At 36.2% G+C, this 26,485-nt stretch overlaps 2 pseudogenes; both read left to right on the forward strand.

Moving 5' to 3' along the window:
* Positions 1 to 16,005: 16,005 nt before the first annotated feature.
* LOC143576206 (alkane hydroxylase MAH1 pseudogene) lies at positions 16,006 to 17,518 on the forward strand (annotated as a pseudogene).
* A 7,365-nt stretch (positions 17,519 to 24,883) lies between these two features.
* Positions 24,884 to 25,504, forward strand: LOC143576203 (secreted RxLR effector protein 161 pseudogene; annotated as a pseudogene).
* The last annotated feature ends 981 nt before the right edge of the window (positions 25,505 to 26,485 follow it).

The following is a 26,485-nucleotide window of genomic DNA, read 5'->3' on the forward strand; positions in this document are numbered from 1 at the left end:
TGGTGGACGGTCTCTTCGCACAGCTGCGATCTCCATTTGTTTCTCTTCCTCTTCCAGCAACTTGTCTGTTTCCACTTGTAACCTGTCAAACAAAAAACACGTCTCCGCCGTGCCATCCGAACTGACGACAGAGTCGTATAACGGAATGCACTCGTCAATGACATCGGCCATAAAGCACTCGTCATCGACCGGAGAGTTATCTCCACGTGTGAAAACATTAATTCTCAGCTTACGGTTACCGAACGCCATGTCAACAGTACCATTTCTACAATTAATGTTGGCATTTGCGATAGCCAAAAATGGTCTACCGAGGATAACCGTAGGCTGTTTAGTCCTCTCACCCGAAACATAATCGAGAACTAAAAAGTCAACTGGAAAGTAAAAGTCTTCCACCTTGACAATAACGTCTGTCAATATTCCTCGGGGCAGTTTCGGTGTCTGGTCAGCCAAGACAACCGTGGTGGCAGCCGCGCGAAGCGGGCCAAAATCGTATTGGTCGTATAAACTGCCCGGGAGAATACTGATGCTAGCTCCAAGAGCTAGAAGTGCCCGAGTCATTTTAAAATCACCCACCTGAATGGGTATAATGGGCGTTCCCGGATCTTGTAGCTTGGGTGGAAGAGCACCCGAAAGAATTGCACTCACATTATCGATAAAATCAATCTGTTTAGGAATCTTATGACTCCTTTTCTGTGTGCACAATTCTTTTAAATACTTAGCATATGCGGAAATTTGTTTTATGGCATCTAAAAGAGGAATGTTAATTTTGACTTGTTTAAACGTTTCCCACATTTCTTCTTGCTGCGGGCCTCGTTTTGATGCCATCCTTGCATTTGATGGCGCCTACAAAGCATCGGGATATGGAACGGTTTTCACATTTTCCTTATCCTTAGAGTTGTTGGTGTCATCCTTCGGAACCGATTTATTATTTTTAGTTTCACTTTTGTTAGGTTCATTTAATTCAATCGGTTCCGGTTCGTCATCACTGACGAGAGTTTCATCGACTTCTTCCACCACCCCATCAACCAATGGTGGTGGACCCCCAACCTTATTATCATATTTCTTACAATTATGTAAAATACTTACCTGGTTGACGTGCTTTTTCGAACTTGAGCTGTGATGGTTCGGGTTGACTGTGGTGTCGCTCGGAAGTTGGCCCGCATTCTTTTGTAATTTCGCCATGTCTAAAGAGAGCTGACCAATTTGTTCATCATTGCCTTTGACGATTTATCCCGTAGCTCGAACTGTTGCTTCGTCTCGGCCTTTTACTCAGTCATGGCTTTCAATAACGCATCCAACTTCGAGTGTACTGACTCGTCCGAATTACCCGAGGACCGTTTCTGCTGATCCTGATTACCCGAAAAATTTTCACCCCGGTTACTGTCTCTGTTATACCCCCGATTCTGATTACTCGAGCCCTGCTGATTACCACTCTGACGGTAATTACCCTGCGATCTGTCATGACTCGATCCCTGAAAGTTCGGGTTCATCTGAGAAGACGCGTTCCCGTAACGAAAATTCGCGTGGTTCCTCAGTCCCGGGTGATATGTGTTTGAATTTAACCCTTGGCCTTTGGAATCCCCGTATGCATAATTAACTGCCTCGGTGTCATCCTCCTCCTCATCATCATAATACTCGGGGCAATTTTCTGTCTTACGCCCGAGTTCACCACAATCTTCACAAACCGGGAATTTCACACCAACTTTCCCGACCTCTTTCTTCTTACCCTTTTTTAACTCAGCCAGTTCACGTTCCAACTCAGTAATTCTTTCAGACTCACTCGTGACTGACTTAACCAATCTGGACGAATTACCCCGTCTTCGTCTTTCAGCTGCTGCTTCTGCCTTGGAATCTTCACACATGAACTCTAAATATTCCCAATCATCTTACTCAGGCTGATTTAACAACTGACTATTACACGAGGCCTTAAGATGCTTTCGGTCCTCGTATGTTAAACCATCAACAATGCATTTTACCAGTTCTCACAGTTCTATATTGTGATGTGGGCATTTTCTGATCATATCCTTATACCTGGTAAAAGCTTCATGGAATAACTCACCTGGTAACTGTGAAAAGTGACGAATGTCTGAACGGGCCTCGGTAGTCTTCGACTGTGAATAAAACTCGTTTAGGAAGACTTGTTGCATCTCAGCCCAGTTTCTGATACTGTGTGTTGGTAACGAGTTAAACCACAGTTTCGCTTTGTCTTTTAACGAGAACTGGAATAACCGCAACCGGACTTCATCCTGATCGAACGTACCATCACCAATAGACCCGCAAACAACCGAAAAATCGATTAGGTGCGAATACGGGTCTTCCGAAGCCATCCCGTTGAAATGAGGAACAATGTTGATGTAGGATGGCCGGGACTTAAAAGTTTGCTGTCCCCGCACTCGTTCCTGTGAAACCAACGGGGATGCTCCATCTGAGATAGTCGGTTTAAACCGACTGTTAACACCATGAGCCGGGGCTATGTAATTTCTCCTTTGCCCCCCCGGGGTTTCCCATACCGCCTCGGTTAACCGGAATACCACGACCTCTTTCGGGCCGTTCCGCCCGATTTACCCTTTCTCGATCCCTTCGGTGTCTATTAACGGGTTCAGCTCGTCTTCGAATTACCGGCTCTTCCACTTCTTCTTCATACTGATTATCACCCTCAGCCTCTGGTTCACCAACCTCGTTCACGGGTTCAACCTCCCGATTTTCTCTAACCCATCTGTCAACCTCATCGTCAGCTGCCTGAAAACCTTCATTTCCATTATTGTCTTCACCCTCATCCTCATCTTCAGTCGGAACACTCAATTGAATATCATCAATATTTATCCGAACTCGGCGTCTGGGGTTATTGTTTGGAGAGGATGCTCCGGCTTGGTTAAAGTCAAGGTTTAGGTTTCGGTTAGGATTTCGATTTCGGTTTTGATTTCGGGTTCTGGAGGCACGAGCTGAGTTGTTTTGGTTATTCTGGTTATTGAAGTTTGGTGGGTCGGGTATGTTGTCTGGGTGAAACATATTGGTTCGTGGAAGTGGGTCTTGGTTTTGCGTATTGTTCTGGTTTTGGTTCTGGTTCTGGTTTTGATTCTGATTTTGGTCTTCCATTTGTGAGTTTCTGGTTTGTACTCGGTTCTGCCAAGCTACTCTCTCAATTTCGGGCTCGTAAACTAACGGAGACTGTCGGCCCGAATGGCGGGTGCGCATAAACCTGTAATCTGCACAACTAACACAACCCGTGTAAAATGAAAAAAATACAAATAAAATAAAATAAAATAAAACTTAAACTAAAAACTGAAAATTAAATAAAACACGAAAAACAAAAGGCGCGCTAACTCCCCGGCATCGGCGCCATTTTGATGACCGTCGGTCAAGTAAATCAAAAACTTAGTTAAACTATATAGATAGGATAAGTAAGGTATCGTATCCACCAGGAGCATGTGGTCAATGCAGTTCGTGTAAACATATTTAATATTATGAAGTGACTGGTTTTTAGTGCTGATCACACAAGCAATTTTTAGTAAATATAGAGAACTAAGCAATGAACAAGTAAACGGATTTCAAACAATTAACAAAGCAAATCACACCCGAGAATTCAAGTAAGCAACCAAACAGTATCTCATGCAACCTAACAGATTTATTATTAACGATTAACTGAAAACTGATCAATCAGACAAAACCTTAGACGTCAACAATCACTTTACACACGGCACTGGTTATCAAATGGTCCTTGCCAGTGTGACTCAGTTAAGGGTAATTGTACGTTTTATCATATTCAATCTAACCAAACAATAATATTACTAATTATCTAGCAACTGGTAACCTGTCGTTCAGACCAACGTAAACCTAAACCGACCGAACACACAGAAATACTAAACATCAATAATCATATATCAATCTTTCAATAACAAAACATAAGTATCCTTAATCACATGAGAAAAAACTGTAAAAGGTTACAAACTATACATCCTGGGTGCGATTCTAGGAGATTAGCCGAGCCGTGACATCGTCAAATCGTCAATATAGATGATATGGGTCATAGATATGGTCTTGACACTAGGGATGGCAACGGGGCGGTTTCGGGGCGGGGAATGCCAATCCCATACCCGCCCCGGTTTATAAAACCCATTACCAAAACCGTCTAAAAACCCGCGGGGACTAAACGGGGAATCCCCATCGGGGATTCGGGGAAAACCGCGGGTATTCGGGGAACCCGTCTAGCATAAATGGTTTTTAAACGGGCTAAATTCCCCGTGGGGATCCCCATTTAACCGTCGGGTTCACCGTTTAAAACCCGATTGTAAGAAAATGATACAAAATTACAATACAATATTAATACACAAAAAGTTCAATATCCAAACACATTACACATACAAAAGACATTATTAATACATAAAAATGTTTATTTCTCCCATCACAACGGAAATTAACTTCATGATTGATCCTTCTTACACGTCCATACCGCACCCATTCAACCATTCAAACACTTGTCACGCCGGATTGCTATGATAATCAAACATTAACATATTAATTGGAAACTATATAAGAATCAATGTTAAACCATATTAAAATGTAAACGATAAACCATATATATATGTATTACCTCAATACCATCGTCACAATCATATTCAATAGTTTGGCAATATGCCTCGGAGGTTGTTCTAGGGTTAGGGTAAATGGCCAAATGGGAAAGTAGGAAACTGGTTTTAAACGGGTATACGGGAAAATGGGTTAGGCAGCCTTATTGGGAAAATAAATAATAAATAATATATTATATATAAATATAAAAATTATATTTAATTAAACGGGTTTTAAACGGGTATACGGGGCGGGTATACGGGGCGGGTACAGGCTATACCATACCCGCCCCGAACCCGATTAACTTAAACGGGGAAAACCCGAACCCGGACCCGTCCCCGATTAAGTGTCCCCGAACCCGCCCCGTTCGGGGCGGGTTTCGGTTTTCCCCATCGGGTTTGGGTTTTTTTGCCATCCCTACTTGACACGAGCTAGGATGGTGGAATCGCCTATTAGAACTGCTGGAAATCGCCTCTATTATTCAAAAACGGAGTTAGGGTTTCTTTGTTGATGAAACTGATGTTATAAACCAAAAACGGATGCTGGACCTCGACCCCGGTTGTTGTAAGAATCGGTTTTATTAAATAAGAGCTTACCTTGATTGTCTCCATGTAGCTCTTCATTCCCGATCCGTTCTTCGTACGTCTTTAATCTACCAACAACATCTTTATAGCCGACTTCCTTTAAATTAACAGTTTGTTCAATCGAGGCTACGATGTGGATGAACCTTCGGGGAAGGCTCGTTAGAAACTTCTTGACCAACTTTGTATCGTCCACAACTTCTCCAAGTGATGCGGTCTTAGATGCAATACCGGACAACTTGTTTGAGTATTCATCAATGTTTTCCATATCCTTCATTCTCATATTGTCAAACTCTTGAATTAGAGTTTGTAACCTGGCCTCCTTTACTCGATCAGCACCCATGTGACGAGTTTTAAGTGCCGCCCACATCTCCTTGGCGGTAGCCATGTTCCCGACTTGAATAACTTGATCTTCGGGAATGGCCTGATACAAGAGAGCTATAGCCAGACTATTCTTTCTATCATCTGCTGCTCCGGGATCGATCACATTCCAGACCCCGTGTACGTTGAAGATCGCTTTCATCTTCATAGACGCCACGGTATAATTATACGAGTTCAACATCGGATTCTGAAGGTTCGACGTCGCACCTTCCTTCGTACCACCGGTACCTGATGATGAGCTTGTTTCAACCATATTAAACTTACCTCTTCTACTGTACTTCTGATTAAACGACTTCATTTTTGGTGGTTCTCGATCCAGACCGTGACCGTCAACGTGGTCACGCTACTGGTTCCTTCTCTTCGACTTCGGACGTCTCCTAATTGATTCTTCAGGACTGTAGGACTTGATCAGAACATAAGCTCTGATACCAATTCAAGTTATGAATCGATAATCAGTAGTAAAACACAAAAACTCAGAATTGCCAAACTTGCAAAATAGTATTATTAATCAGAAAATCTACTCTAAAAACTGATTACAAAGAATGAGTATATATAAGAATTAGATGACTCCTAATCCTACTCAAACTCAAACACAAACTATCTTTATCTAATATACTTAAATAGATAAACCAACATGTTTATTTATTCCTTAATATTAGAACGAGTTTGATTACGACTCGAACTCCCGGTTTGGCCCAGCTCACCGAAACCGGTTCGATAATTCCCAACAAGATTACCTTTGGATCAAACATAGATCTAAGAGGAAAATTTTGTCATGGGTGGATTGGTGTAGATTTTGATTGTAATAGGAGGCTATTCTTGTTCTTTGTTTTGGGTGGTGAGGCTTGGTTTCGCTAAGTTGTTGTGGTTTGCTTGTATTGGTGGTGGTAACCTCTTGCTAGTGTTTTTTTTAATAGCCAACAAATCCTCTAACTAGGCTACTGGTTAAATTTATCACATCGAGATACACTCGTCTTTCGATCCGGGAAAAACCCTCACCTAAGGCCAATACCCGCGAACACTCGTCCAAAGGCACGACAGTGCGGTGAGATAAAACATGCTCTTCACGGATCCAACTAATGAAAACTACCTACTAGCCTAGTCTCCATCATCACTCTGGTGCCTCTGCAACTAAATGTTGGGGGAAAGAATCGAACCTGTGTCACATGGGATACCAAGTCTCTGTCTTACCACTCTACCACCAGCTCATTAGCCTCTTGATAGTGTTTTGATGAAATTTTGTTGGCCCTTTTTTTAAAATAATATATATATATGGAGAGGATCATGAGAGAACTCCATTTTATGGAGAGAACTAGAGAATTAATAATGAAGTATTTTTAATTTAATTAAAAAAAAAATTTTTAAATTTTTTTTCTTTCATCCTTCTTATATGTTGTTATTCTTCACCAAAAAAAATATAAAAATTAAAAAATTAAAAAAAAACCGTTGTATGCATATATGCAATGCATCGACTTTTTTTATAATGCATATGTGCAATAGTGTGCATTTTGATATTTGAAATAGTGTTGAATAACATTTATATAGTTGCTTGTATTGTGTATTTGCAATTGTGTTACATTGTATACAAAAATTTAAAAAAAATCGATATAGTGCATATGTGCATTAGTGTTGTATTACATATATGCAATAATGTGTTTTGCATACAATTATTAATGTCGTATTAGCATATATTCAATAGTGTGTATTAGATAATGTATTTGTGTTGTATTATATGCAATAAAACACTATTTTATATATACAATACATATTAATGCACATACGCATTACATCGACGGTTTTTTTTAAGGAACAATTTCATTTTATTAGAAGGAAAAATTAAAAAATCATAAAATATTTTTTTAAAAATAGTTAAAAATAATTATTTACTAGTTCACTAGTTCTCTCTAGATCCCACCCTTATATATATATATGTGTGTGTGTGTGTGTGTGTGTGTGTGTGTGTAGGATCTAAAGAAAACTCCTCTTAAAGAGAGAACTAATAAAGAATTATCTAACTTTTTATTAAAAAAATATTTTGTAATTTTTTATTCTTTCATCCTTCTAATAAGTTGAAATAGTTTCTTAAAAAATAATAAAAAAAATAACTGTCGATGTAGTGCATATGTGCATTTTACATATACAATAGTTTTTTATTGCATATAATACAGTACAATACAATTACATTATACAATACATGCTATTGAATATATGTAAATACAACACTATTGCTTGTATGCAATACACACTATTACGTATATATAACACAACACTAATGCACATATGCACTATACTATTTTTTATTTTCATATAAAATTACACTATTGTACATATACAATACAAAACAAACAATTGCATATAAGATATTCAATACCATTGCACAAATAAAAAAGCATACTAGTGCACATATGCAATAAAAAAAAGTCAATGTATCGCATATGTGCACTACAGCGAGTTTTTTCTATTATTATATTTTATTATGTTTTTCCGGTGAAGAGTAACAACATATAAGAAGGATAAAAGAAAAAAAAAAGTTTTAGAAATATTTTTTTTAATTAATTTAAAAATATTTCTTTATTAGTTCTCTCTTTAAGAAAGAGTTCTCATATATATATATATATATAGGGGATGGATCTTGCGAGAGGTGATATTACAGCGAGAAGTGAAGGTGTAACTCCATTAATCCCTAATTTCACTCCCTTTCTATGATGTTACCTACTTGAATGTAGGTTGGTTGTATTTATGTCTTAGCTACACACATTCAAACATACCTACACACATATACATGCGTACCTACACACATTCAAACCTACCTACACACATACAAACATACATACATATATACAAAAATACGTACCTACACACGTACATGCGCACCTACACAATAAAAAAGGGAGTGAAAATAGGGATTAATGGAGTTACACCTTCACTTCTCCCTGTAAAAAAACTTCTGAAATAATCCAATACGTATATATATGTACACACACGAAAGGCTAAAATGTAGCATGCAATAAATTAGCTGCACTACATTAATGGATATTGATGGCAATATTACCTATTAGAATTTTCTACGGAATGATGGTTCAGATTTTGATGCCAATTGCCATTACCAATACAAGAGCATTTATATCATCTCCATCATATTCTACTCTATAAAACCATCCTTAATGGCCGACGTTATGGCGTTTTGGAGGGTGATAACGCCGCCCCCAGGCCGTTTTGGAGCGGCGTTTTGAAGAAAACGCTTAAATTACACAATTTTCAAACCAATATGACCGACCGTTAAAAGTCTAAATTCTAATAGGGTAGTTTAGGTGTTGTTACAAAATAAACACTAAAAGTGTAATATTTTTATTTTTTTAGCGAACTATTAAGAAATTGGCGTATTTTTGAACAAACTAAAGAATTGTTCCATGAACTTAGCAGGGACTCGCGTCAAGAAAAAGATTCTGTAATGTTGAAATGGGCTGATATAAACTCCAAATGCATGGCTTACCATTCGATTCACTCTCGAATGGTTCAAACGTGGGGTGCGGTGTCTATGACGCGGATATCATGGAAAGGGTGTTGGTAGAGTATCAACTGAAGGTGGGGAACTTCGGTTACATGAACTGTTGGAAAAACCAACTGAGGTTTCACCCTAAGTGGGCCCCTGTTGGGCCCGCCAACATCGAAAGTTTTTGGCCTAACAAAAGGTCTAAAACATCGTGCTCGATTGATCCTGAAACGCCAATGTCAGATGCTCGAAACATCAACTTAAGCGATAATGAAGACGAGAATCCCTATGCAGATGTTGCCGAGATCCCTCGACCGCCGGGTAGAATAAGCTAGGGAAAGAGAAAAGGGTCGCGTCGTCGGCGTCAATGGGTTCGAATGCCAAAATGAAAAGTCATTTCAAATAAATGAACATCCGACTCAAACGTATACAGGAACTTGGAGCTCAAAGTCATCATGTATATATGGACGTTGTCGAAGTACTTAAAATGAAGGAATTGGACAACGACATCAAGGTTTTAACAAACGAGTTATCCGAAGACGACTGAGAGTCCAATCTCTAAAAGCAATTCGGCAAAACAAATTTTTTGAAAAATACAACATTTAGTCTTATGTTATTATTATTATTGTAATTTGTTTTAAATTTAATGTATTTTTTTTAATGTTGTTTTATTTTTAAATTTAATGTATTTATTTTTATTTTAATGTAGTTTTTTTAATTTAATATTTAATTATTTAATGAATTATTATTTAAAAAACATAACAAACAAAAAACAAAAATGACTGGGCGCCACATGACACAAAATGCCCAACGGTAGAGAGTTATGACTACACCGTCTTTTCTCAAAAAACCAAAACTGTTACTGGACGCCACATAGCGCATAATGCCCAGGGATGGGGCATTATTATTACACATGGTCTAATTTAACTAAAAATTAAACTTTTCAAAATTGCTCTCTTTCATATCTTATCCACAATTTTTATCTTTATATTAATCACGAACACTTATTTTTTATATTTCTCGTTTTATACTTCAACAATAATTTAAATATTAATGAATAATAACATTTCATATATGAAAAGCTACTGAATTTAGAGTTATAGAAGTTAAATGGAGAATGTAATGAAGTGTGCTTTTAGAAGATTCTATTTATTTATTTTAAAAACAAGAAAGAGTTTGATGGATGAGTTGTGAATGCTCTAAAAGCCTAGATGTATGCTACGTTGGATAATCCCACTACACTTCACCCCTCACGTTTTCTCTCCTTTATGTCTGCACCTCGTCATTCTGTCCCTAACTACCCCATATTTTCTTTAAGTAAGTTTTTAAAATGTAGAGAGTGAGTTAGAGTGTTGTGAGTCGAGAACAGAGAAAATATAGCGATTTTTATGTATATTTGAAATATTAGGGTTCCACCCTATTAACTTTTTAGTATTTTTTTAGATTGGTTGTGAGTGAATGAAACAAAAAATATAATGATAAATAGATAGAACAATATTTTTTTTTAACTAGTAATGAGAAAGAAAGTATAGTGATTTTAATTGTACGTAAGTTTATATTTGAAGCTATGAGAAGGGCTGTGAAAGCTCTTAACCCTTGCATTAGTTTCATCACAATCCATCTTTCAAACATTTTTATATTTTTTATTTAACTAAAATAACTAACTATATTCAAATTAAAATCATATAAAATAATTAAATAAAATTAAGATAATATAAAATTCATAATAAAAAGCATTACATCGTTTATACAAAAATAAAACATAAAATATTAAATTAGTAAAATATAAAATTATTACTCTCGGATTCATCGTTGTCGGAGTCGGAACTTTGAGCCGTAATCGCATCCGCGACCGAAGCATTAAACACATGATGATGTTTAAGAACATCCCAAGCGGACTTTTTTTCTCACAATAAATAAAATTTACATAATTGACAAAAAAAACATAATTAAAATAATAATTTCATAAAAGATAAAATTCAACCTCTATTCTCTTTACACATCTAAGTCTTCTAAAAAAATATAGATCGTTCAATAAAATGAGTTCTAAAGAAAAAGAGAGATGGCAGTTCTCATAATCCCAAATCAAATCAACAAGTGTCGTTCCAATCCCAATTCCAGAACACGCAACCAATAACAATCCCACCGAACCAATCTATAGATAAGCCTCCTTTTGGCGAACTTTATATATTCGACCTGTAGGAACTGCTAAATTTTCAACACCCCCAACAATTCCAACACCCACAACAACAACACCCGCAACAATATCGACACCCAAACTATTCTAACTACTGCCAAAACCAAGAGTTTTCGGGTTGAAGGAGTGACAAATATGAGAAGGATATCCTGATGTTGTCACTTACCGAGTATAGGAAGAAAAACAACAAGAAAGGTTTTCCATATTTAAAATTGTTGGAGGTTGTTAGGACTCGTATGATATGGAGTCTAGTCCTGAAAATGAGAGATGACTTTTCGATGAGCCAATCATCTAAAAGACATCGACTTCCAACACTTACACAACATCTTGGGTGGCCATATATCCAAACATCAACATAAAGTTGGATGTCGATGGAGATGTCGACCCTTTTTTCGCAAGAGCCTTTCTTCCCAAATCCTCTCCCGCAAGACCCTTTCCCACCATAGTCGGTAATACTGACTCGTAAAGTGAAAAAACAAGCATTCTCAAGCGGTGATAAAAAATTGATATAAGTGATAACCAACTTCACATTGTGATTATCACAAGGAAATATCGACTAGGCTTGATATAGAAACAATTAAATATGGAAAACTGAATTCACGAAAAACAAAGTTTCACAAATCGTTTAGAAAAACTTCGGGCATTGTTAGCAAGAGGAAAGCAGATTTAGATTTAATGTGTAAATCCCATGATGACTTGCCCGAGCTGGTAAAAAAGCTATTTTAGAAGAAAAAATAGAACTCGCTAAATATTAGGGATGAAATATATATATATATATATATATATATATATATATATATATATATATATATATATATATAGGTGTGAGTTATTGTACAATAATGACTTATCATACATTACGTACGCGACACTACTGGTCATCGATTTCAATTTCACGCGGTGGCAGTTTGGTAAATAACCCAAACAGTAGTTCGCGATCAAATTCATCGATTTAAAATCGATTCCGATCCAAATTCAGATTTCCTTAATCTATCTCATCCAATTTCTAAACTCTAATCACAACTTACAATATGAAATCTCAACGTCAAAACCCAAAATTGAAAAGAACGTCACTGAACATTAAAAATCTTCAAATTGATCAAAAATTGATGATTTAATCAATCGAATTGATGTGTAAGAGGCTTTAGAATCATCAATCGATTATGAAAATACAAATTAACACACTTAATTGAGCTCTGATTAGGGTTCATGTTTAAACATTCTGCTCAAAGTTTAAACGTTCTGACCAAAATAAACACCAAATTGATGATTTAATCAATCGAATTGATGCTTAGAATCATTTAGATTCATCAGTCAATTATGGAATTGCAGAAATAACGCACTCAATCGAGCTCTGATTAGGGTTCAAAATATTATGTTTAAACGTTCTGAAACAAAACTGAATACCTTCATACATTCTGACCAAAAAAGAACATCTTTAAACGTTCTAATACATTCAACGAAGCACTGGGTGTTCAAAAAAAATGAACATCTTTAAACATTTTAATACGTTCTAAGAAGTTCAGGTTGTTTAATAAAGTTTAGAAGTTCTGATAAAGTTTAGAAGTTCTAAGAAGTTATGGGTGTTCAAAAAAGTTTAGAAGTTCTGATAAAAAAGTTTAGAAGTTCTAAGAAGTTCTGGCTGTTCAGAACTTCTAAAACTAACAAAAAAAAAATTAAACACATGTAAACATGAAATTGAACACTGAAATCACTTCATATAACTCATAATCATCAAACAATCATCAATCGACTGTTAATTTGATCATTGATTCGACCATATGAACAAAATATTGAACGTCTGCAACTGGGTTTCTGCAAAAACTCAAAATTGATTAATTGAAACTTCAAATTGATGATTAATTGGATCAATTTCAAAGTTTAATTGATCAATTAGTTAAACAAATTCAATTTCAATAGGGCAATTTTATCAACTGACATGTGAGCAACGATCGATGGTTGTGTCGGAAGAAGATGGTGGTCGCGAAGGTGGATGGTGGACGGAATCGTTGAATGGCGATGGCAAAGGTGGACGGAATCGACGACGGAGGCCGGCTCGCGTATTTGTGATTTTAGGTTAGGATGGTTATTGAAGATGGACGTTTGAGAATGTCGCGTACCTATTGTACGATAAAGGATTTTCGTATTCCATCCTTTACCTATTATATATATATATATATATATATATATATATATATATATATATATATATATATATATATATATATATATATTTTGAAAAATTCCCTAAATGGACTATTTAAAAAGAGAGAAAATGAAAATAACCCACTTATTTTCAATATACTCAAAATGGACCAAGAAATTTGGACTGGGGCGACGGGATTCAAAAAGATTTGAATCTCGTCTGCTCCGTCTAAATTTAAAGTGAATCCTTTCTTTTGTGTTCAAATTTTAACTAATTTAGTCTTTCGAGTCCAAATTTTTAGAAAAAAATTTTTGTCATCTTCTCTAGCATTTTTTTTCTCTCCTACAACCTTTATCTACTTTTTTTCTTTCTCATCTTCTTCATCACCGGCAAGAAAAAGACAACCCATCACCGAAAAACGATCAAGTTCCAAGATTTTTCATCGATGATCGATGATTATTTCTATAATTTATGTAACAATGATGAAGTTGGCGAAATTGATGATGAAGCCACTATGTTTTCGTCGAAATCTTTCTCCTCGGACTCGTCAAAGCTAGAACTCATCGGAGAAGAAGAAGAAGAAGAAGAAGAAGAAGAAAATGATGATGATGATGATGATGATGATGATGAGAAAGAAAAAAAAAGAAGAGAGATGTTGAACGAGAGATAAAAAAATGTTGGAGAAGAGAACAAAATTTTTTTTCTCAAAAATTGGACTCGAAAGACGAAATTACTTAAAATTTGGACGGAAAAGACGGGATTCACTTTAAATTTGGACGGAGCAAACGAAATTCAAATCTGTTTGAATCTCGTCGACCCGGTCCAAATTTCTTGGTCCACTTTGAGAATATTGGAGATTAGTGGGTCATTTCTATTTTCTCTCTCTTTAAATGGTCAATTTGAGAATTTTCCTTTTTCATCTATTTTTTATTTATGTTATTTAATTATATATATGGTTTTTTTTTAGTTCTTGTTTTTTAATTAATAAATGTTATTTTTATTTTATTCTATTTTTTTAATCTGAAAATGATTTAGTTAATGTCGGTTTTGAAAAAGAAAAAAAAAATACAAAATGAGTGAAAAGTGGCTTGGGGTGAAAGATAAGCATTTTCGTGATTGAAAGATGACATGAGATAGAATAATATGTCGCTAATATAAAAAACAAATATAATGAAAGATGATTAGGGATAGGATAAACACTCCATCCATTTGCATTTTCAAAGCAAGGGTCACATGGATTAAGGATTTCAGTTGTTTATTCGTAAACATATGCGTTGTATAAACTATTTGCAAGTTGCAATTCAAACTTTTAACGTATAAAATCTTCAATATACTTCAAACATCACTATTAATATGGAAGGTAAATGAACAACAATATTTGATGTGATCCCTTTATACATATTTTTGAAGTAAACATCTAGGATGCAAAAACACCCTACTCGAGGTCGGTATCAAAGATTTAAATGTCTTGACCGAGTTGAAAGAAAAATACCTTTAGGCCCTAACGAGTAATATTAACTAATTTTAATAAACAACAATTGCTGATAAATTATATTTGCTAGTTTAGGAGGCATAATTGATAAATATACAGCTAATTTAAGGCTCAATAATTAACAAAACACCCAACATAGGGCTAAATTATAAATTATAAATTATTGCTAAACTGAGTCCATCAAAAAATTGATATAAAAATTAAAATAAAGCTTACCTTGGTAGTCAAAGGTGGGCAATTGGAGGTCACGGTGGTCAACGGTGGCTCACGTTGGTGGCCTTGGTGGTCGTTGAACTGGTCGTGTTGGCTGTCTCTTTTCTTGGTCATGCCGGCAGTTTCTTTTTTGTATTACTTTTTTATTTTTATTCTTTTTAATTTTAGTTTGGGCGCAATAATTATAACGTATTTCTAGATCCAATATTTATTTATACGATTTCTTTTTTTAAACATAGGGTATGTTTGGCAAAACTAGCTTGTAGCTGTAGCTGGAGGCTACTAACTGGTGGCTAGAAGCTGTAACTGGTAGCTGTAGTTTTTGATATATTTAGATGTTTGGCAGAGTAGTTAGAGCTTTTAATAAAACGTGTAAAATTACTAAAATGGGCATAACTAAAAACAATAATAGTAAATGTATTTATTTTGAAATGTTATTTAAGTAAATTAAAATCCTAAAAGCTTGTAGCTCTTTCTAAACGCTACTAGTAGAAGCTTTAAGCTTTTTCTGCTGACCTAAAAGCTTCAAGCTTCTTGAACCAAACAAGACTTTTAATTGAGTAGGAGTTTTTTCTTAAAAGCTTGAAGCTCCTAAAAGTTTCATGCCAAACATACTCATAATATATGTTTAAAAAAAGAAATCGTATAAATAAATATTGGATCTAGAAATACTAAATTTTAGGCCTCCAGTAAAAATGAGCCTCAGTGAGGGGGCGGCTCGCTCACCACCAAGGCCGGCGCTGACACTACTCGTCACCTTACGCGTGGGTAGTAATGGGAATTTAATGCCAGAAAAAAACTGAGTGAATGTGCTACATTAATTAGATCATAAAGATATAGGTGCAGGAAGAAAATTTGTGGCTTATTTAAATGACTGACAAAGAGTCACTCATAGTAATCCAACAGCCGAACCTTATTTCATACGTTTTTTTCACCATGGCTTTTCTTGAATACTTGTTCTTTCTCTCATTACTTTTCATTGTTTCAATTTTAGCATTTATATATGTGCATCATAAACAAAGAACTTTTATCCCAACAAACTGGCCAATTCTTGGTATGTTACCAGGGATTCTTGTAAATGCTCACCGACTCCATGACTACACCACCGAAATTCTGATACAAAGTCACGGTACAGTCATGTTCAAAGGCCCTTGGTTTGCTAAGATGGATGTGTTACCACCGATCCTTTAAACATCCACCACATTCTAAACAAAAACTTCGGAAATTATCCCAAAGGAGACAAAATTCTTAAGATCTTTGATATCCTAGGAGATGGAATTCTCAATTCTGATGGTAAGATGTGGGAGATCAACCGCAAGGTCATTGTTTCTATACTCAAGCATCCCAAATTCAGAGTAAGATGGAAACCATTATCTGGAACAAAGTGGAAAATGGGCTTCTGCCTATGCTAGAATCTATATGTGGGTGTGGAACCGAGATTGATTTGCAAGATATATTTCAAAGGTTTGCGTTTGACAACGTTTGCGAATTACTCTTTGATATTGACCCCAAAAGCTTGTCTCTTGATTTTCCTTACATCCCATATTCAAAAGACTTCTCAGATAGTGAAGAAGCTATTTTGTTTAGGCTTGCTACACCCCATTTCCTTTGGAAGCTGCAGCAAATTCTTAGAGTGGGTAAAGAGAAGAAGTTGAGTGACGCATGGACAAATCTTGATCAATTCATATACAAAGGTTTGGCTCATAACCAAAAATACTACAATAACATGGACAATGACACGGAAGAATTCCTGTTCTTCAGAGCGATCATGAGAGCGGTTAGAGACCAGAGTGGCATTTCTGTGGATCCCACAAAATTTCTAAGAGACACCTTAGTTAATCTCATGGTTGCAGGAAAAGATACCATTAGTAGTGCTCTATCTTGGTTTTTTTATCTTCTTGCCAAAAACCCGAACGTAGAAGATAAGATTCTAGAAGAGATCCAAACACATTTGGAGGCCAATGCATGTAGAAGATGGAATACGAAAGCATTGGACAAAATGGTTTACCTTCATGGAGCTTTATGTGAATCCTTAAGATTATACCCCCCTCTCCCTTTCAACCAGAAATCTGCATTGCAACCAGAAACCCTTCCAAGTGGTCACCGAGTTGATCAAAACACCAACGTTATTCTTTCTTTTTATTCTATGGCAAGGATGAGATCGATATGGGGAGAGGATTGCATGGAGTTTAAGCCTGAAAGATGGATTTCTAGTAGTAGGGGAATCAAACATGAGCCATCATACAAGTTCTCAACATTCAATGCTGGACCAAGAACTTGTATAGGCAGGAATATGGCTTTTTCTCAGCTAAAGATAGTGTCAACCATCATCATTCATCATTACCACATTCAGGTGGTCGAAGCTCATCTTGTGCTTCCAACCGATTCTATTGTACTTCAAATGAAGCATGGTCTCAAGGTTAGATTGAATAGGAGTGAATTAAACTAAAATTCTAGTCAAATGGAATTTCATTAGCGCAATATGTACTGGGTTTTGAAGTAAGAATGACAATAAAGTGATCGAACTAAAATAGAATATGATAACATTATCTATGTATACTAGATTTGGAAATAACATATTACATCACAGTAGCCGCCATAGTACACTGTGCAAATATATACATACGCAAATTCTATTAGGACACATGTAATGGGCAATAAATCTAGACGATAAGAGGTGACAAGGGGCAGGAACACCGCCCCCGGGCGACGAGGGCGGGGGCGAGGAGTTTTTGTCACCGGTGTGGGTTTGAGATTTAATAATATTATATTAGTATATGTGTGTGATATATATACATACATATATATATATAAATATATATATATATTGGGCTACAACACCATTACACTCATAAAACAAAAACCCTCTCTTTACTGACTGGACGCACATAACACAAAAATGTCCCATTTTGTAGCCCCTCCACTACAAATAGCTTTAACATCATCTTTTTTTATAAATGTGAGGCCACCCAAACAATTCTTGTAAAAAGAATAAAAGAATTCAAACTCAAGCATCAACCCACTGACTAACCTAGGAAATTTTTTTACATAGATCAAAAATGTCTTGAGTCAATAATCGGTTATACAAAAGAAATTTTCATTCTGCAGGTTCGGCCATTTGGATTTGGTCAAATCAATATATAAATATTTTTGGTTTGATTCAGTAGTTCCAGTCAGTCATCTAAAAACAATATATAATATAATTCCTAGTTGCATATATAATATTTTTCTGGTTGATATACAACTACTTAACCGATTTTAAGTTGCTAACTCTAAAATAGACATTTACAATGATTAATATTTGGTTTAATATTTTTTTGTATTGAATTAAGTTACAAAAATATCACATAATCTAATAAACATAACAGATGACAAGTCCACTCTCATTCGAAAACCTTGAATGGGTTTTCCACTATTCGAAGAAAAACTTAAAAGAATAATGAAATGTAGCAAATGGATCATTACTCAAACTAGATTGCAAACCATTCTTAATCACTTTGAATACCACATGTCAACAAGTGTATCGTTTTCTTTTAATTTCTCTTTTTTATTCTTTAATCACACTAATTAGTCTTAACTATAATATTATTTTTTCTAAAAACTTTTAACAGTTAAGTTTTTTTTATACCTAAAAGAACACAATCTTGCTAAGTTTTTTTCATGAACACATGGGTATAAATTTTATTAAAAACAGAGTTGATTTAAAAAGATATTTTTTTTAGTATAAATAATACTAATCAGTAGTATGTTAGATGAATACGGGGTTTGATCGGGATTTTAACACTATAATAGTACTAGTTATTTTTTTTTACAGGGGACGGCTGACCCGTACCATAAGGATAAGTCTGCCCCTGATCAACACTAGAAGTGTAAACGAGCAAAGCCGCTCGCGAACTATTCAAACTACGGTCTAAAACGGGTCACATTGCAACTACTGGCCCACAGTTCTTTATAACCCGAATTATAACCCGAAGAAGCCCAATTCTCAGCTTATGACCACATATGGTCCAAGTCATAATACAAAGACATTTATACTTTTTCGTTCTATATCCTTATTTATCCAATCATCCTACATTACACAATCAATGTTCCAAACCTTCATATTTATGCCCGGAAGCTCATACCTCTAACCAAAAAAATATTAAATCAATGAAAATCATTATGAAACACTTTAAAAGGAAGAAGATGTAAAATTTTATTCTGCAAACGAGACTTCACATTCCCAAACAACACAAAAGTATTCTTAACTGTGTTTTCATTTTTTGGTCGGCAACGCACACACCACAAAATCCTGTTGTATTTGTCGGCGGTTGTGACTGTTACGGGCCGTTCTTGTGCTTCTGTGCCGTCACTTGGAAATCGCATATGGTTCCAACAACTCTGCCGACGCCGGGATGGGCTCCAATGGACTTGGATTTGAACGGGTTTGAAGGGAAAGTTGATGTTACACGCACGGCCTTGGAGAATAAGCTGGAAACTTGATTCACGGGTGATGAGAATCGGGATACAAACACCTCAACAGAAACGAATGTGGGCTAGAATGTTGTTCTACCCACGAGAATAACTTGCGAGCTGCTCATGATCGACTCGCATAAAGCTTGACTCAACCCTAGTGTTAGATGTGATCATGGTTCAATCAATAATCTTTCATACATTACATCTATTAGTTCGGTTAAATGGATGTTAATTGGTGGTTAACAAGTTCAGGGGGGTGTAAAGTGACAAAGTGGAAAACTGATTTGTTAATTGGTGGTTAATTGGTTGCTCTGTTCAATTGCGAAGAAATGGATCCCCTGTGAGTTTGAATTAAAGAATGGTGAATGCAAAGTTTGATTTGGAGAAGTTTGACGGGAAGAATGATTTCAGTTTGTGGCGGGTCAAGATGAGGGCATTATTGGTTCATCAAGGTATCTCCGATGCCTTGTTGGGAGAGCCAAACATGCCGGAAACTCTCAACGACAAAGAGAGAGGATATTTTAGAAAAAGCTCATTCAGCGATTATTCTTAGTTTAGGTGATCGGGTATTGAGAGAAGTATCAAAAGAACTTACCGCTACTGGAGTCTGGTCAAAGCTTGAATCGCTATACATGACCAAGTCATTAGCCAATAGACTATATCTCAAGAAACGTCTCTATACTTTTCAGATGACATCAGGTAAAACTTTAGATGATCATACTGATGAATTCAACAAATTGATATTGGATTTAGAGAATATTGAAGTGGAATTAGATGAGGAAGATCAGGCTATAATCTTTCTCTCATCTCTACCATCATCATATAAACACTTTATGGATACATTGATGTATGGTAGAGAAACACTTTCAATGGAAGATGTATTGGCTGCATTAAATTCAAAAGAACTAAAAAAGAGGGGAGAAACAAGGGATGATGGTGCAGAGGGACTGTATGTGAGAGGTAGACAAGAACAAAGAAATCACAAGTCAAAAGGTGGTTCAAGATCAAAGTCAAAGGGTAAAAGAAGGTGTTATATTTGCAATTCTGAGAAACATTTTAAGAAAGATTGTCCAGAAAGAAAAAAGAAGAAGGGAGAACCAAGTAGTTCAAAAGGGCAGAATGGTAATTTTAGACAGGAAGGGTATGATAGTTCTGATGTAATGGTGGTCTCTAGTGGAGAGGATAACAAAGAATGGATTCTTGATTCAGGGTGCTCATATCATATGACTCCAAACAAAGATCTGTTTAGTATGTTAAGAAATGAAGATCTTGGAGTTGTTAAATTGGGTGATGATAGGCCATGTAAGATTCTTGGGTATGGTACTGTTACATTCAATCTTGACAATGGAGTTGAGTATCAACTTGACAATGTAAGGTACATTCCTGCTCTAAAAAGGAATTTGATATCAATTGGTTCATTAGAAAGAACAGGTTGTCATGTTAGTATAAGAAATGGGAAAATTAAAGTGATAAGGGGATCCATGGTTGTGTTATCTGGTACTAGGAAGGGTAATAATATCTACTTTTTTGATGGAGAAGTAGTTGCAGGAACTGTGTCATTGGTTGAGGGTAAAATGGTCAGTCAAGCTGAATTATGGCATAGGAGGCTTGGCCATATCAGTGTTCAAGGGTTGGTAGAGTTAAATAACAACAAGACATTGGTGATCTAAAAGGTTGTGAAATAGATCATTGTGAACATTGTGTCATGGGAAAAGCCAAAAGGGTGTCATTCAACCAAGGCAATCATAGCACAAAAGAGATTTTGGATTATGTTCATGCTAATTTATGGGGCCATGTAAAGGTTGCATCACTTGGTGGAGGAAGGTATTTTTTATCCATAATAGACGACTATTCAAGAAGAGTTTGGGTTTATGTAATTAGAACTAAGGATGAAACTTTTGAAAATTTTAAGGAGTGGAAAGTTTTAGTTGAAAACCAAACTGAGAAGAAGCTCAAAAAGTTAAGAACTGATAATGGTTTAGAATTCTGCAATAATTTGTTCAATTGGTATTGTAAAGAAATGGGAATTGCATGACACTTGACTGTGGTAGGTACTCCACAACAAAATGGTTTGGTTGAAAGAATGAATAGGACTTTGTTGGAAAAGGTTAGATGTATGTTGTCTAATTATGGGATGCCAAGGGAATTTTGGGCAGAAGCAGTCACAACTGCCTGTTACCTGGTAAATAGATCTCCTACTTCTGCAAGAGACATGATGACTCCTATGGAGTTGAAGTCTGGAAAAAAGACTGATTGTGGGAATCTAAGGGTTTTTGGGTGCCTAGCCTATTCACATATAAACCAAGGTAAACTTGAGCCAAGAGTTATAAAGTGTGTGTTCTTGGGGTATCCTGAATGAGTAAAAGGATATAGACTTTGGAGAATTGATGGTGGTAGTCCAAAGGAGATTGTAAGTAGAGATGTGGTGTTCAAAGAAGACATAATGTACTGTAATGTTGTGAGTAAGAAAGACAGTAGTGATACAGGCAATGTTGATGTTCGGTTTGAGGTGGAGCTTGAGTCTGAGGGTAATTCTGAGACAGTTACAAGTTCAGATCAGGCAGGACCTTCTAGTGAAGTTCAAAGTAGCCCTGGTTTAGCCAGAACCAGATGCAGAACAAGAAGGGTCATTCAACCTCCACTCAAGTACAGGGGCAATGATGACATATCAGCTTATGTTTTCATGGCTGCTGAACAAGAAGACACTTTGGAACCCCTTACTTACAATGAAGCAATCAAGTCTAAAAATAAAGACTTATGGTAACAAGCAATGAAAGAAGAGATGGAATCCCTAATGAAGAATGAAACTTGAGTTTTGGTCAATAAGCCTGAGAATCAGAAGTTAGTAGACTGCAAATGGATTTTCAAAGTGAAAGAGGGTATTGCAGGGGTTGAAGCACCAAGATTTAAAGGAAGAGATTGCTTGCTAAAGGTTTCACACAAAGGGCTGGGATTGATTATAATGAAATATTTTCTCCAGTGGTGAAACATACTTCAATAAGGGTAATCCTGTCATTAGTGGCATCTCTTGATTTGGAGCTTGAGCAGCTTGATGTAAAACAACCTTTTTACATGGAAGCCTTGAAGAGGAGATATTCATGAGACAACCACCTGGTTTTGAGGTGGAGAAGCAAGATAATAAGGTATGCTTGCTTAAAAGATCATTGTATGGGCTTAAGCAATTTCCTAGGCAATGGTATAAAAGATTTGATGAATATATGGTATCACATGAATTTTCTAGAAGTAAATATGACAGTTGTGTTTACTTTAGGGAGTGTGATAGTGGGAACATGGTTTATTTACTTCTTTATCCAGATGACATGTTGGTAGCATGCAAGGATAAAAGTGAAATTGCAGCTACAAAGGAATTGTTGATGAAAGAATTTGAGATGAAGGAATTGGAAAATGCCAAGAAGATTGTCACACCCCGTTCTAGGGCCTAGGAGTGTGACCCGTAAGTTTGGTATTGTGTTTGTAAATAGATCAGAGTTACGTTTATTTGCGGAAGACTTATAAACTTTAAGGATCGAAAATGTAAATTATATAAAAGACGGTGTTTAAAACATCCGTTAAGTTGTTACAAAAGATTATATGTTTTATATTTACAAACCACCATGTTAAGTTTATTACAAAATAATCCGAGCCATCGGATTTATCAAAGCACTTCGTCATTCCAAGTGCTAAACTTGTTCACCTGCAAAAATGTAATAAAATACGTCAGCAACGAATGTTGGTGAACACGCTGACGCAAAAATACTTTCTTTTACTTAATTACCCCTCGTCCCAACGTGGCTTAGGAATAACCAAGTCAAATAACACATTATAAACTAGAGCCTCTACACTAGGTCACCTCACGAACACTGCAGCGTTCGACTTAGTTAAGCACCCGTAAATATACACAACGGTCGTACTCCCTGCAGGAGAGCGTCCTACGACCAAGGGTGGTGCGATCATGCCCATACATCGCATAGTACCACCTATGAAAGGATCCAGACATATGTATACCACAGCTTGAAGGCTAGGTTCATACCCATAGTCATAATGGTTTTAGGAACACATAGTTCCTTGTAAACAATTTCATATAACAAGTTGACTCATTTTGAAAACAAGTTTAAAAGTTTGGGGGCGTATTCACCTTGTCTCTTTAGGATCAGCTTCACTTACCGTCCAAGGGTCTTTCCCTTACTTTATCTCGAACCTATAGTTACGAGTATAAATATTTGTTAGTCGGATACACGATCCGGCTTAAGACCTTTAGTCTTATATCTCAATCCTCGATTGAACCTTTAGTTCAATTCTTATTTACTTGAAAACCTCTTGTTTAAAAGTGAATTATAAACCTTTAGTTTATATGAAAACCCGACGTTTCTTCTTCTCCAAGAAACGTAATTCTTTCTTTTATTATTTAAGAATACTCATTATTCAATAAATAATAAATTCATAACAAAGAATATATACATATATACTTACACACATATATATGTTTGTCTATAGTATTTCTTTATTCTTTTCTATGTTATGTTTTGCATTTCTTTTCTTTTATCGAGGTATCGAGTATATCCTCGACTTTAGGCCTAAGCCTTGAATATAATATTTAATTATATTGAATTCATCATTACGCCTAACCTTAGTGGCATATGGAAACTCTAGGGACTTGAGCAGCACTCCTATACCGCTTTACTCTTTTCGTCACGCGAATCGAGGTATGCCAAATTCTCAATACTTGTGGATACGAACTTTAAGAACCAACACCATCTTGGTTGTATGTGGGTGGGAAGTGGTATAAACTTTCAAGGAAACGTTGATGCACATTTGAGGGTTTCGAGGCACGCTTATCGAGGAAATCATGGCACGTTTTACGAGTATTTTTAGAGAGAGAGAGTGATTATCTAGAGAGAGGTTAGAGAGCAGGTTTTGGTGTGCATAAATGAGCTGCCCTTGGCCGCTATTTATAGACCAACTTTTGGGTCCCATCGCGTACCGCACCCGACCTCCTGGGAACCCGTCGCGTACCGCGACGTAGGGTTGATGACGCAGAGGTGTAGACCTGCCACGTGTCGACACGTGGCAGGCACCGCTACACGTGGCGACACGTGGCGGCAGTGTTGCCACGTGGTGACACGTGGCAGCACCTAGTGCCACCGTGTGCCACGTGGCACACGTGTCACAAATTGTCAGACATCCCATCGCGTACCGCGATGGGTGTTTCTTCTGACCTGTCGCGTACCGCGATGGGTCAGGAAATTCAGAATTTACATTTTAGTCCCTCAACTTTGGAATTTGGCAATTTTAGTCCCTAGACTTTGGAAAGTTGATTCTTTGAACTCGAAAATTTCACGATGTTACAAAGATACTTGGTATGGAGATTTGCAGAGATAGGAATAAAAGGTTGTTGAAGTTAACACAAAGTTCCTACATAAAGAAAGTGTTGAATAGTTTTTTTATGGAAAAGGGCAAATCAGTAATTACACCAATTAGACAACAGTTCAAGTTATCTGGATTAGATTCTTCTACATCAGATGAAGAAAAAGAAAAAATGGAGAATGTACCATATGCTAGTGCAGTTGGTAGTTTGATGTATCTTATGGTCTGTACTAGACCTGATATAGGATATGCGGTGAGTGTGGTTAGTAGATTTTTAGCTAATCCTGGTCAAATGCATTGGTTGGCTGTTAGGTGGATCCTTAGGTATTTGAGTGGAACTAAGGAGGTGGGTCTAATGTTTGGTAAGATAGATGAAAACGAAAGTCTGATTCATGGTTATGTGGACTCAGATTTTGCCAAAGATTTAGACAACGGGAGGTCTATAACAGGTTATGCATTTAAGGTTTTGGGTGGTATTCTTAGTTGGAAAGCTACATTGCAGCATGTGGTGGCTTTGTCAACTACAGAAGCTGAATATATGGCTCTTACAGAGGCTGTTAAGGAGGCTATATGGTTGAAGGGATTTGTGAAAGAACTTGGAATAGAAGATGTATAGAGGCTGTGATTAAATGTGACAATCAAGGAGCTATACAACTGTCTAAAAATCAAGTCTTTCATGAAAGGTCCAAACATATTAATGTTAGATTGCATTTTATCAGAGATATAGTTCAGTCTAAGGAGGTAAAGATTGATTACATTGAGACTGAGGCAAATGCAGCTGATATGTTGACTAAATCAGTTCCAGGGTCAAAGTTTGACTTATGTTTGGATTTGCTTAATATTGGTTGATCCAAGATCAAGGTGGAGATTGTTAGATGTGATCATGGTTCAATCAATAATCTTTCATACATTACATCTGTTAGTTCGGTTAAATGGATGTTAATTGGTGGTTAACAAGTTCAGGGGGTGTAAAGTGACAAAGTGGAAAACTGATTTGTTGCTACAGTGGAGTTAGTTATATAAAGCGTTGAAGATGACGGTTATAGTATGCTCTGATCAATTCTGTTTTCGGGATATAATTCTTTTGTAATTTTGTTTGTTTCTTGTTCGAGATTGTAAACCCTAACTCAATTGTACAGTTTGATTTCGTTTCTATAAAAGATTAAACTGCTAGGGTTTCGTTTTGTTCTTTGTGTGTTCTTGATTAATTCCGCATAACCAATAACACCTAGCTTAAACGAGCTTGAGCCCGAGCCCGTGCCTAAAAATAAACAACTTGTTTAATAAACAAAACCAAGTCCGAGCTTCACCTATTGAGCTCGAGCCGGCTTATGCGCCTAAACAAGCCTTTAAATTATGTAATTTTCATTTTATAGTTATCTAAATATTATTATATTTATAAATTTATATTTTTGATATAGTAATTAAGTATAATTATATAATAAATATTATGTATATGAAAATTTATAACTATAAAGTTTACGAAAAAGGTATAAATTAATTAACAAAATAAAAACTGAGCTGGGCTCGAGCTTGAAAAAACACTTATCACAAGCCAAACTCGAGCTTTAGAAGTAGTACTTGAAACAAGTCGAGC

The sequence above is a fragment of the Bidens hawaiensis genome, unplaced genomic scaffold, assembly GCF_021521415.1.
Source record: "Bidens hawaiensis isolate Kalapana, Puna unplaced genomic scaffold, B.hawaiensis_p1.1 tig00028024_1, whole genome shotgun sequence".
Lineage (NCBI taxonomy): Eukaryota > Viridiplantae > Streptophyta > Magnoliopsida > Asterales > Asteraceae > Bidens > Bidens hawaiensis.